The 10,000-nt window shown below is 38.1% G+C and overlaps 1 protein-coding gene across 1 annotated transcript in view; it reads left to right on the top strand.

The window, feature by feature from the left end:
* Positions 1-1,654: 1,654 nt before the first annotated feature.
* LOC135215215 (uncharacterized) overlaps positions 1,655-10,000 on the top strand; it is a 16,604-nt gene continuing 8,258 nt past the window's right edge. Inside the window, exon 1 of the mRNA XM_064249717.1 lies at positions 1,655-2,459. The gene's annotated coding sequence lies outside the window, so the exon portion shown is untranslated. The remainder of the gene's footprint in view (positions 2,460-10,000) is intronic.

Below are 10,000 nucleotides of genomic sequence, written 5' to 3'. Positions count from 1 at the left end.
TGTGGTGGTTTGTGTGTGTGTATATAATATAGAATATATATATATATATATATATATATATATAATATAGTGGTGTGTGTGGTGTGTGTGTGTGTGTGTGGGTGTGTATATATATATATATAATATATATATATATATATATATATATATATATATATATTATATATATATATTATATATATATATATGTTGTGTGTGTGGTGTGTGTGTGTGTGTGTGTGTGTGTGTGTTATTCGCTTCTTGTTTATTTTTCGTGGTTTCTTTTGTTTTCGAGGATAATAGCAGTTTCGTTGAATGGCGTCCTGTCCCTCAATTATTGTTGCTGAATTTCCTAAGCATTGTTTTTCTGGATCAAAGTGACCTGGTTGGTCAATTTTCTTGTCCATCGTATCGCTGTGTGTGTGTGTGTGTGTGTGTGTGTGTGGCTTCTGCTTTTATTGCAGAATATTTTTTTTAATTAAGTTTTTACGTGTGTATATTTACAGAAACGTTTTGTACTGCCAGCAGTGATATGCGACGACCCATTAAAAATATTTCGTTTCTCACTGTTTTCGAAAAACATCATCAACATTATTGTGAAATACCTCCTCCTCTTTCAAAGTAAAGATTGGTAATGATATCCAAACGATAATTCCTAATATCTATTTGTTTTTGTTTACCTCACCCTCTCTTTTCTGAGAAGCACTGGGCTAAGGCCACTTATCGGTTCTGACGCCGCATTACGTATGTTGAAGAGGTACGAACTGATATAAGAGGAAATTGGTGTTCCGCACATAGAATCCTTCTAAACTTGCAAATATTGGCGATGCACTTGAAGGCAAAGCACGTGCTTGTAAACATACAACCACAATCCGCCCACTTGAGTAGTGACCCCCCTCCATCTTCCTACATCTACCCTCTTGAATTGTTTTGTGTTTGGGAGGTGAACCAGAATAATCATACTATTATAGAAGCGTTTGACTGATGGAAGAAGGTATTTGGCGAAGGCGAGGCCAATAACAGGAAGAAGGAGAAACAGCGATCGGTATTGGAAATAGAATAACCAACGATAAATTTGGTGTATTAAACAATAAATTGCTCAAAATTTATTCAGAATGAAAGAGCAGTTTGTATTAATTTTTGTCAATTAAGTAAACCGACATCAGGAGCTGAACCGGAAGTAGAGGAAAAGATAGAGAAATCTAGATAGACCACAGTAATTGATTAATGGAAATAGAGATGGCTAAGAGAATGGCTTTAAGGACAATAATAAAGAGTAAGTAGGTGATGAGGACGAGAGGCGGTTGGGGGGCATCCTACCCAGGCCTTGCGTCACCTGGGGCCTGGGACAGAGAGGGCAGAGAGAGAGATGGTGTCTCCTACACTCTTAACACAATGTGACTCCACCCGTCCTTTTTTGGAAGATATTTTAATATTACAACAACTCCGGCCTCATCAGCGAAACGAGCCGATGCCCAGGAATGTATGGGCAAAAACGAGTGCCTTCGAATCGCACCCACGAGCGTGGTCACAAGCATTCCTACGAGCAAAGCACAGGGAAGATGTCGCTCGCGGAAATTAGTTCCCGCCAAACCTTCCCCCCAAAGGAGATTCTTGCATCGGTAATATTTGTTGGGCGTTTTCGGCCGAATGAAGGATGAAGACGATAGACCGAGCAGCAGTTGTGTGTGTGAAGTGGAGGAGGTCGCAAGGAAAGAACAAGCTGGAGAAGGAGCCTGTCCTGCGCTCTCTTCTCTTCTCTCTCTCAATTTTGAAAGACCCCTGCAAGCGCGCCCCCCAGAAAGAGAGAATTTTTTTTTTCTTTTATGTTTCTTTACACGGGGCATCAAAGCGCTTCCCTTTGCCGTCAGTCGAGCAGAATTATCTTCCCTCCCTATATACGGCACGGAGTCTTCTCCCTGTCTTCGCCTGCCCTTCCTCCCAGGGGGGGTCCTTCGAGAGAAGTACTGTAGCCGAAAAAGGGTGAAAGTCTCCAGGGAGTAGAGAAGCGGCGTCTCGGACATGCTGCCCCAGCAGCAGTCGGCAACGTCGTCGCCGCATGGGTTTCTTGGCTACCCATAAACAGTGCCAACGTAGCGCGATGCCCGAGACTACCCTGTCAGTGTAGACTCGAGCCTCGTGTTGGGAGGTACTTCGCGAGGAGTACTCCTCCTGTCATGCCCACAGACAAACTCGTTGCGTCGCCCACTCTTCGCCCGAGTGAGACTTGAGGCTTTTGTAGACTTCGTAGTGGAGAGACGCAGAAGGACAGTTGTTGCCTTATCCTTTGAACTGACTTGGGATCAATTCAGAGACTGATTGTTTCTTACGGAAACTGTTCCTTTTAACTTGGTTTATGGAAACTGTTTGCTACTGTGGCATGAACTTTTTGACGATTCAGTGATTGAACAGTACAGTCGTTGTTAATCAGTGGATTAAAAGGAAACAATTAAAATCCAGGATTAATACATAATTTCAAGGTAAGTTTTAGTTGATTTTTTCTTGTGTATAGTTTGGTGTTTATATCATCAGCTTTATTAGATTACGTGATTCTCTTGCTGTCTTGCGACGTAACATGGTTGTTTACATGATGTGTATTATGGATTTAATGCATTTTAGAATGTTTACAGAATTTATGATTTGATAGATGTAAACAATATATCAATTAAATATTTGTTTACACACACAAACATATATAAACACACATACTTATATATATATTATATATCATATAGTATATATATATATATATATATATATATATATATATATATATATATATATATACATACCATAATACATAATATGCATACATGAACATAGTACATAAAGACTTTAATTTATCAGCTCACGAGCAACTTACCCTTTCAAGTGCAAGGGAAAAAACATGCCTCTTAACAACTACTATCTTTTTTCTTCCAGACTATTTCTGTTTTTCGTAAAAAAGTGTATTTTCTATTTCTCTTCTCTTTTGGTATTTTATCTGCGCCCAGAGAACAGCTTGAAGGGTGAAAAAGGTGGATAAAAAACTAACCAACTCGGGTGAAGTTTCTTCTTATTAACTGAAACAAGTTTGGTCAGAAAAACTTTGGACTTGTCTCTGTGTATCTTTCAATTTAATGATCAATTGGTTTCGAACAGTTTTTATCGAATATATATATATTATATATATCTATATATATATATATATATATATATATATATATAATATATATGATATATCTATATATTATATATATATATATTGTTATATATATAATATTGTATTATATATGTATATATATACCATATATATTATATATATATATATATATAATATATATATTATATATTATATATATATTGATGTTTTACGTTAAGTATATATTACTGAAAAGTTCAACTTATAACAATGCGAAGCTGTCACTTGTTTATCGAGATCAACCGTTCTCGTCAATTACGGAGAATCCAATAAAGAGAATGTTTTTCGGTGACCTAACCCTAGATAACATTTCTCTCTCTCTCTCTCTCTCTCTCGTCTCTCTACTCGGCTCCAATCCCTTCTCATCTCTCTCTCGCTCTCTCTCTCTCTCTCCTATCACCAAATCTATTACAGTCATAAAAATTCCCAGTAACGAAAAGGAATTCACCCGATGGGTCTCATTGGTTTTTTTTTTTTTTTTTTTTTTGCATTGTTCTTTTTTCGTCGATAGTCGTTAGGTATGGCCAAAGAGTGTCGCCTTTCCAATCATTCATTACCCAGGGCCATCTTTAATTACTTCAGAGTAAAAGTTGCTGTTCGAGAGAGAGAGAGAGAGAGAGAGAGAGAGAGAGAGAGAGAGAGACGTAAACTAATGGAGCTCTTAGCTCTGTAACCCCGGAGAGAAAGCTGGCAAAAGGCAGCCTTATAAGGTATAATGTATTGAGGAGTCGGCAACTTGCCTTTTTATCTCGGGAGGGGGGGAGGCTGTGGGAGGGACTGCGATAACCACACAACACCTGTTCCGTTTTCGTCTTCGTTTGTTCCCCAGGGGGCGAATTTTGGCAATTTTCCGCCAGGCGACGGCTCGAGAGAAGGATCTCGTGCGACCTCATGAATCAAATCCCATTTATGTGGAAGAGAGGGCGAGATGGTGGGATAAATGAGCACCAGCCGAGATGGAATTGTCATTCATAACACGAACGCAGGACCTGTGTCTCGTTTTTTATTCGTCAGAATACCTTCGCTTATTGTATGTTTTTTTTCTTTCTTTATTTCTCTTTAGCGGATTCAGTTTTGTTGGAAAATGTGTTTTTCTCGTCACGTTTTACGCTGCTCTATCTTTGATTATTATTGTCATTGGGCGTAGTTATAGGAAAGACATACACAACTTTATGGGGACTTTTCAAAGTATCTTTCCAGCCAAAAAGGAAAATTTAGTGGGTAAGTACTCTATAAAAATATTTACGAGTACACAAGATTTATTACCGACGAGAGAGAAATATTCTCAGCGGTGAAAACAAAAGAAGAGGTTACTCTGAGAAGAGAGAATCGTGTTCTGAATGCCAGGCCTTCAAAGATTCTTCCTCTCATTTTACACCTTTTAATGCTCCCGACACAATTGTACTTACCCACTCTCAGTAACCACTGCCGCAGTTCGCTAACCACGTCATGATCATCATCTTCATTCAGCATTTGGAGTTCTTGCTCTTGTCTTCGGCAACTTCTTCGTGGCCATCTGTGTGTAAGGGGAGAAAGAGAGAGAGAGAAAGAGAAAGAGAGAGATGGCAGACTGGGTTAGGGGATGGGGTCCCACTACTGGTTATTAGCGTTCTCGGAATGGCCTTGAAAAGGGCTCTCTATTGAGAAAATAACGGTTTCTCTGTCGCAGTCCAAATTCTTCTTTGTTTAAGGAATAAAAAAGGGGAAACAAAAAGAAAGCGAATTTGGTCGTTTACCTGCTTTCTGGACCAAGTAGCGCCGGATTTAATGATAGCCCCGCTTCCAACTGGGAGTGAGCAAACACTGTGGATGACCACACGAAATTATAGTAGTTCTGGAGGAGATCTCTTCCATAAAAGGGACAAAACGACTGAATCTGCCTTTGTATTCTAGTTCTGAAAACCAACTGAGCAGGAGAGTAAGATACGAAGAGGCAAGAGTGGTTTTGAGGATGTCTTTGTTAAAAGTCAGTGCTAGAGGATTCGTTCAGAAAGTCTGCGGAATACTAAAGTACGACGAACAACCCGAATTTGGCCTTTGTTACTTTTATTAGATGATACTAGCGTTGTGTCATTCTCTGGAATTAGTTTTGCTCGGAAAAGTAGATATTCAGGGATGAAATATATGAAAAATTTAAATCATTTTAATGTAGATATCTTTCTTTATAGGATTCAAATACCAATTCAGTCCTAAGTGTAAAAATCAACATTTTATAAATTTGTAAATGTCTCGACAAAGGCCCAAACCGTTGAGTAAACATTAAAAAAACCACGGAAATAGCATCTAAGAAAAACACACAGAGTCTCTCTCTCTCTCTCTCTCTCTCTCTCTCTCTCTCTCTCTCTCTCTCTCTCTCTCTCTCTCTCTCAACCCTTCGAGGGTTTGACGAAAGCAAACACCGATGACTTGACACATTGTTGCTAAAAGCGAATATCGTGCCCAAATATGAACACCTCTCTCAAAGCCTTTCTTGGTATGTACTTCGCCAGTACTGGAGTCATTGTCCTTAAGGAGAGGAGTCATTTGAAGTTCATGAACATCTGATGACTAACTGTGTTTGTATTTTTTGTTGTTAATTTTTAATCGTTGTTAACGTTATGGCGTATCAAGAAAATAAATAACCGCTAAATAATAATAGCAATTTGTAAACTATAATTCTCTCTTTGATAAAACTCGTATTATAATTATTCGTAACTGAAATGGAATTTTTTTATATGATCACGTTATTTTCTGCCGGTGATTTTCAAAGAGTAAAATCCAAGGAAAACTGATTTCGTTATCTATTTGCACTTCTGATCATTTCAGATATCCAGAGAAAAGTTCTAATTTACTGTAGATTCAATTTAAAAAAATGCCAGCTATACAAATTCGGACGTGCTCAGAAATTTTCCTTTTGCTACAAAACAATCAGACGGTATTTGTATAAAAATCAGGTGGTATTTGTATAAACGTCACGGGCCCCGCTGGATGGCCTTAGAAAGAATGTCTGTCATTTGCAAGGGAATGTTAATGAATAGCCCACCCGTCCCCTTCCTCCTCCCACTTTCCTATTATTTCTTCATAAGTAGTTTTCACTGGGCCATTCCATCACGCCTTTGGTGAATGGGGCCAGTAATTTTGCGTCATCACGAGAAGGGTGGGGTGGTGGGTGCGGAATCACCTGTTGATAAATATAAATCATTCTGTTGTTAGCTGCTACTTTTCACGTTGTCACTTGAAAGGAAAAAACTAAGTTTTGTTGTGAATAAGGTACTCCTCGAGTTGAAAATTAAAAGAAACAATAAATTCTGTTATTGAGTACTTAGTACTTACCTTTCACATTTGGACTTTAGGCATGGAAAGTCCAGTCGTTATGTTGCTACTGTGTACGTATCATTGAAAAAAACAAAATGGTAGGAATGAACTTTGTTGGAGAGTCAGTGTTCAAGTTATCACTTCCAAGTAAAATAAGACAAGTTATCACTTCCAAGTAAAATAAGACTTATTTGGTCAACCTGTACTTTTGATTTTATTCTCACTTCAGCAAAAAGAAAAAGAATATGATCCACTGAGAATAGAACTTTCGGGAGTATAACTGTTTTGCAGTACATTAATTAAACTATTAAGAAATATTTTCATTAGAAACGAAATGGGAAATGTACTCGATAGCCAATGTGAATTTTTAAAACTGTTAAGTATTAATTAAAGAAAAATTATGCAGGGGGAAATTGGGATGATCTTTAGAGGTATTAAGAATCTTTGAGATTTACATTTCCTTGATTATGTCAACTTCTGGAAAAAAAAAATTTATAAACGTTTCTTAAACTAACCGTTATTTGCAACTTGTTTGTACACAAATGCCATCAAGACAGTATCACCTTTACTATTTCTCTATCGGAGATCGTGAAAACCGTGTAATGGGAATTCCATCACGCACGTCCATCAAAAAAAAAGGGGGGAGAAAAAGTCCCAATTAACCTCCATTGTTACTAGCCATCTTGGGAGACTTCATTGACGAGATAATACGAAGGGATTTGGATCCCGTTGGTTCTCCGTTCGAGAGACCCGCGCAGTCATTCAATGGAGACTTCAACGGGTCAATTGAAACCAATCTCATTTTGTGATTTGTGAAAGACCGCAGGCGTTCACTGGAGACTTCAACGGGTCAGTTGAAACCGATCTCATTTTGTGTTGTGTGAAATTGGGGATAGATCGCTAAGATACATCTCAAGAATTGTTTATTTCCCGTGACAGAATGATTACATCATTTTACTTGTAAAGATTTAATGTTATTTGTTTTTCAAACTTTAAAAATAATAATAATAATAATAATAATAATAATAATAATAATAATAATAATAATAATAATAATTCTAAATAATATGAAGAAGAAGAAGAAGAAGAAGAAGAAGAAGAAGAAGAAAGTTATGGACTCCTAAGGAGGCAGGATGCAACCCGTAACCCCACGCTATAAAAATCACCCAGTCGAATAGGATGACTGTGATTTAAAAAAAAAGGAAATTAAATAATAATGTCAATAACAATTTTCGGTTTTTATTTATGAAGCGACGAATAGATTCTTGGCGTATTTAAAAAGCATTAGTTCCCACCATTAGTTTATTTTAGATTCTTCGAATCTTAATAACACACCATTCTAATCATCATATTGCGACATATGGCATTTACCTTATAATCATGACAATGTATAATTTAAACACCAAAGTATTTTTTGCATTATCTCAATTTCAAGAGATTTAAAACTTGTCCGCTTCAGGTGCATGGGTTATTAAAATCAGGGATGCAGGGCTTATGGTAGAAAAGGTGATTTTTTTTTTACTTTTTTCATTAACAAGTCAGTAATGGGAAGTAGAAAGCGGAGAGAGAGTAATGCTGTATATATTAAATGTCGACAAAAGAAATTTTCTTTTATTTCTTAGTTTTTTCTATTGCATTGTCGTGCTGCCGAAGTTGCTGCTGTCTAAAGCATTGATAAAATGGCCATGCAGAAAGAAACATACGTTAGATAACATCCTTAAAAGGGCTGAAAATAGGGAAAATTATAATGCACTTTTCTGAAATGCGTATCGTACATTTTTCCCTGCATGACTCGAGGTGCCTGGTGGATAAGCGGATGTTAAGCGATGTTTACGAATCTCTTCCACACCAAAGGCGCGTTGCAGTTGTAATAGCAGGTTGCAGCATGACATTGAAGCTTTGACCTCTTGCACCTACTGCCTGCTGCAGCATCAGGGCGAGGGAAGAGGGCATGGCCCCATGTGCCCTCTGTTGCAAAACTGGACTACAACAGTACCCCAGCCTTCTTCGTTAGGGGGTGTGTGTGTGTGTCAGAGCCTTGGGAGGAGGAGGGGTATGGGGATCCTGAGAGGGGGATGCAACCAACACTCGTAAACACAAAACCAGTCGCAATTAGAATCGAACCGATGTGTTATTTTGGGAGCTATAGCCGTCCCTTCTTTTCACGCAAGAGCATTCCAAGGGGGTGTTCTAAAATCCTCTTTACACACGAGACGTCGGGAAAGTTAGGAATCGTTCCTCGAAGTCCAAACGTTTCTGGAATCTTCGCCCTGACCGGGAAAAATTCGTGGCTCAGTCATATGGCAACGCTCAGTCAGAGCTCGGGGCGATCCAAACAGACCTTTTGAGGCATTCGCCTGGCCGGTTTAGTTCGACGGGGTGATGGGGATAGGGGGTTCGTAGGTCCTCTCTCGGGAGGGGAGTCTGGGACAAGGAATGGTGAGTAGTAGCGTTCGGCGAAGGAAGACGAGACAGGATGAAACGGGAATAAAATTAAGAGGAATAAAGGAGTGGAAAGAAAAAGAATAATAAATGGTAAGTTAATGAATTTTATGGAAAACTTTTTAAATGAAATAGACGGAAAATAAAGAACTCCTCGTAAAGATAAATTGATAGATTATGCATTGATGAAATATGGAAGGGTGGAATTTTTCACAAAATCTGAAAAGGAAAGATGCTTGTGCATTTGAGAGGGAAGAAAGATTATACACGTTTCAAGGTTAAAGCGTATTAAAAAGAGAGAGAGAGAAAGAAAGAGACGCGGACAGAATACCATTTAGTTTTGAGCGCAATAGTATGACCAAGCAACAAGCTGCAATATAAAATATATGGTTGAATGATTATGTCACATATATCACTCGTGCAAGGAATTGAAAACGAAGATTTTAAAAAAGTTATATGTATTGAAAGATTGGAATTACAAAAACTAACGAGGTAAATGAAGAAAAAGGCAGGATGCATATGCATCCTTGAGAGAGGAGAACAAGTCTTAACAATGTTTGAAAGACGCACAGTTCAAAGAAGAACATACCTGGAGATTGTTTCTTCTTATACCTTTGTTTGTTTGTTTTCTTTTATTATTCAGAAGAATGTTTCGTACCTTTTGTTTCTTGCCTCATGCTTCACCTCTTTGTGACTTATGTTGTTTTTCGTTTACTGCTTGATGATGTAAAGAATGATATTTTATTGTTTTTGTCTTGAGTTGTTACTTATTTTTACCTATTTCTCAAGGCTTAGGAAGTTTTTTTTTTATCTGCATTTTACATACGCTTCTGTATAGACCCTTGCCATTCTTAAATTGCAAATAGAAAAATCAATCCTAATAGACAAAGGTATAACATCAAAGGAATAGATCACAATGCCATAGCAGAGATAGCAGGTTTGGCTCAGTTGCCCGGCCAGTCTTCGTAACCTGTGAGATGGCAGCGGACTTCCCCAAAGATGGTAAACCTTTTACCAGTAGCATCATTCCTTACAGGTGCACCTCCAGAGTGACCTTCTGTCTGTCTGTCTGTCCGTCTGTCGCTCAGAGTTCGTGTGCTTTAC

The sequence above is a fragment of the Macrobrachium nipponense genome, chromosome 5, assembly GCF_015104395.2.
Source record: "Macrobrachium nipponense isolate FS-2020 chromosome 5, ASM1510439v2, whole genome shotgun sequence".
NCBI classification, from domain to species: domain Eukaryota; kingdom Metazoa; phylum Arthropoda; class Malacostraca; order Decapoda; family Palaemonidae; genus Macrobrachium; species Macrobrachium nipponense.
This window is presented reverse-complemented; position numbering and strand designations above follow the sequence as displayed.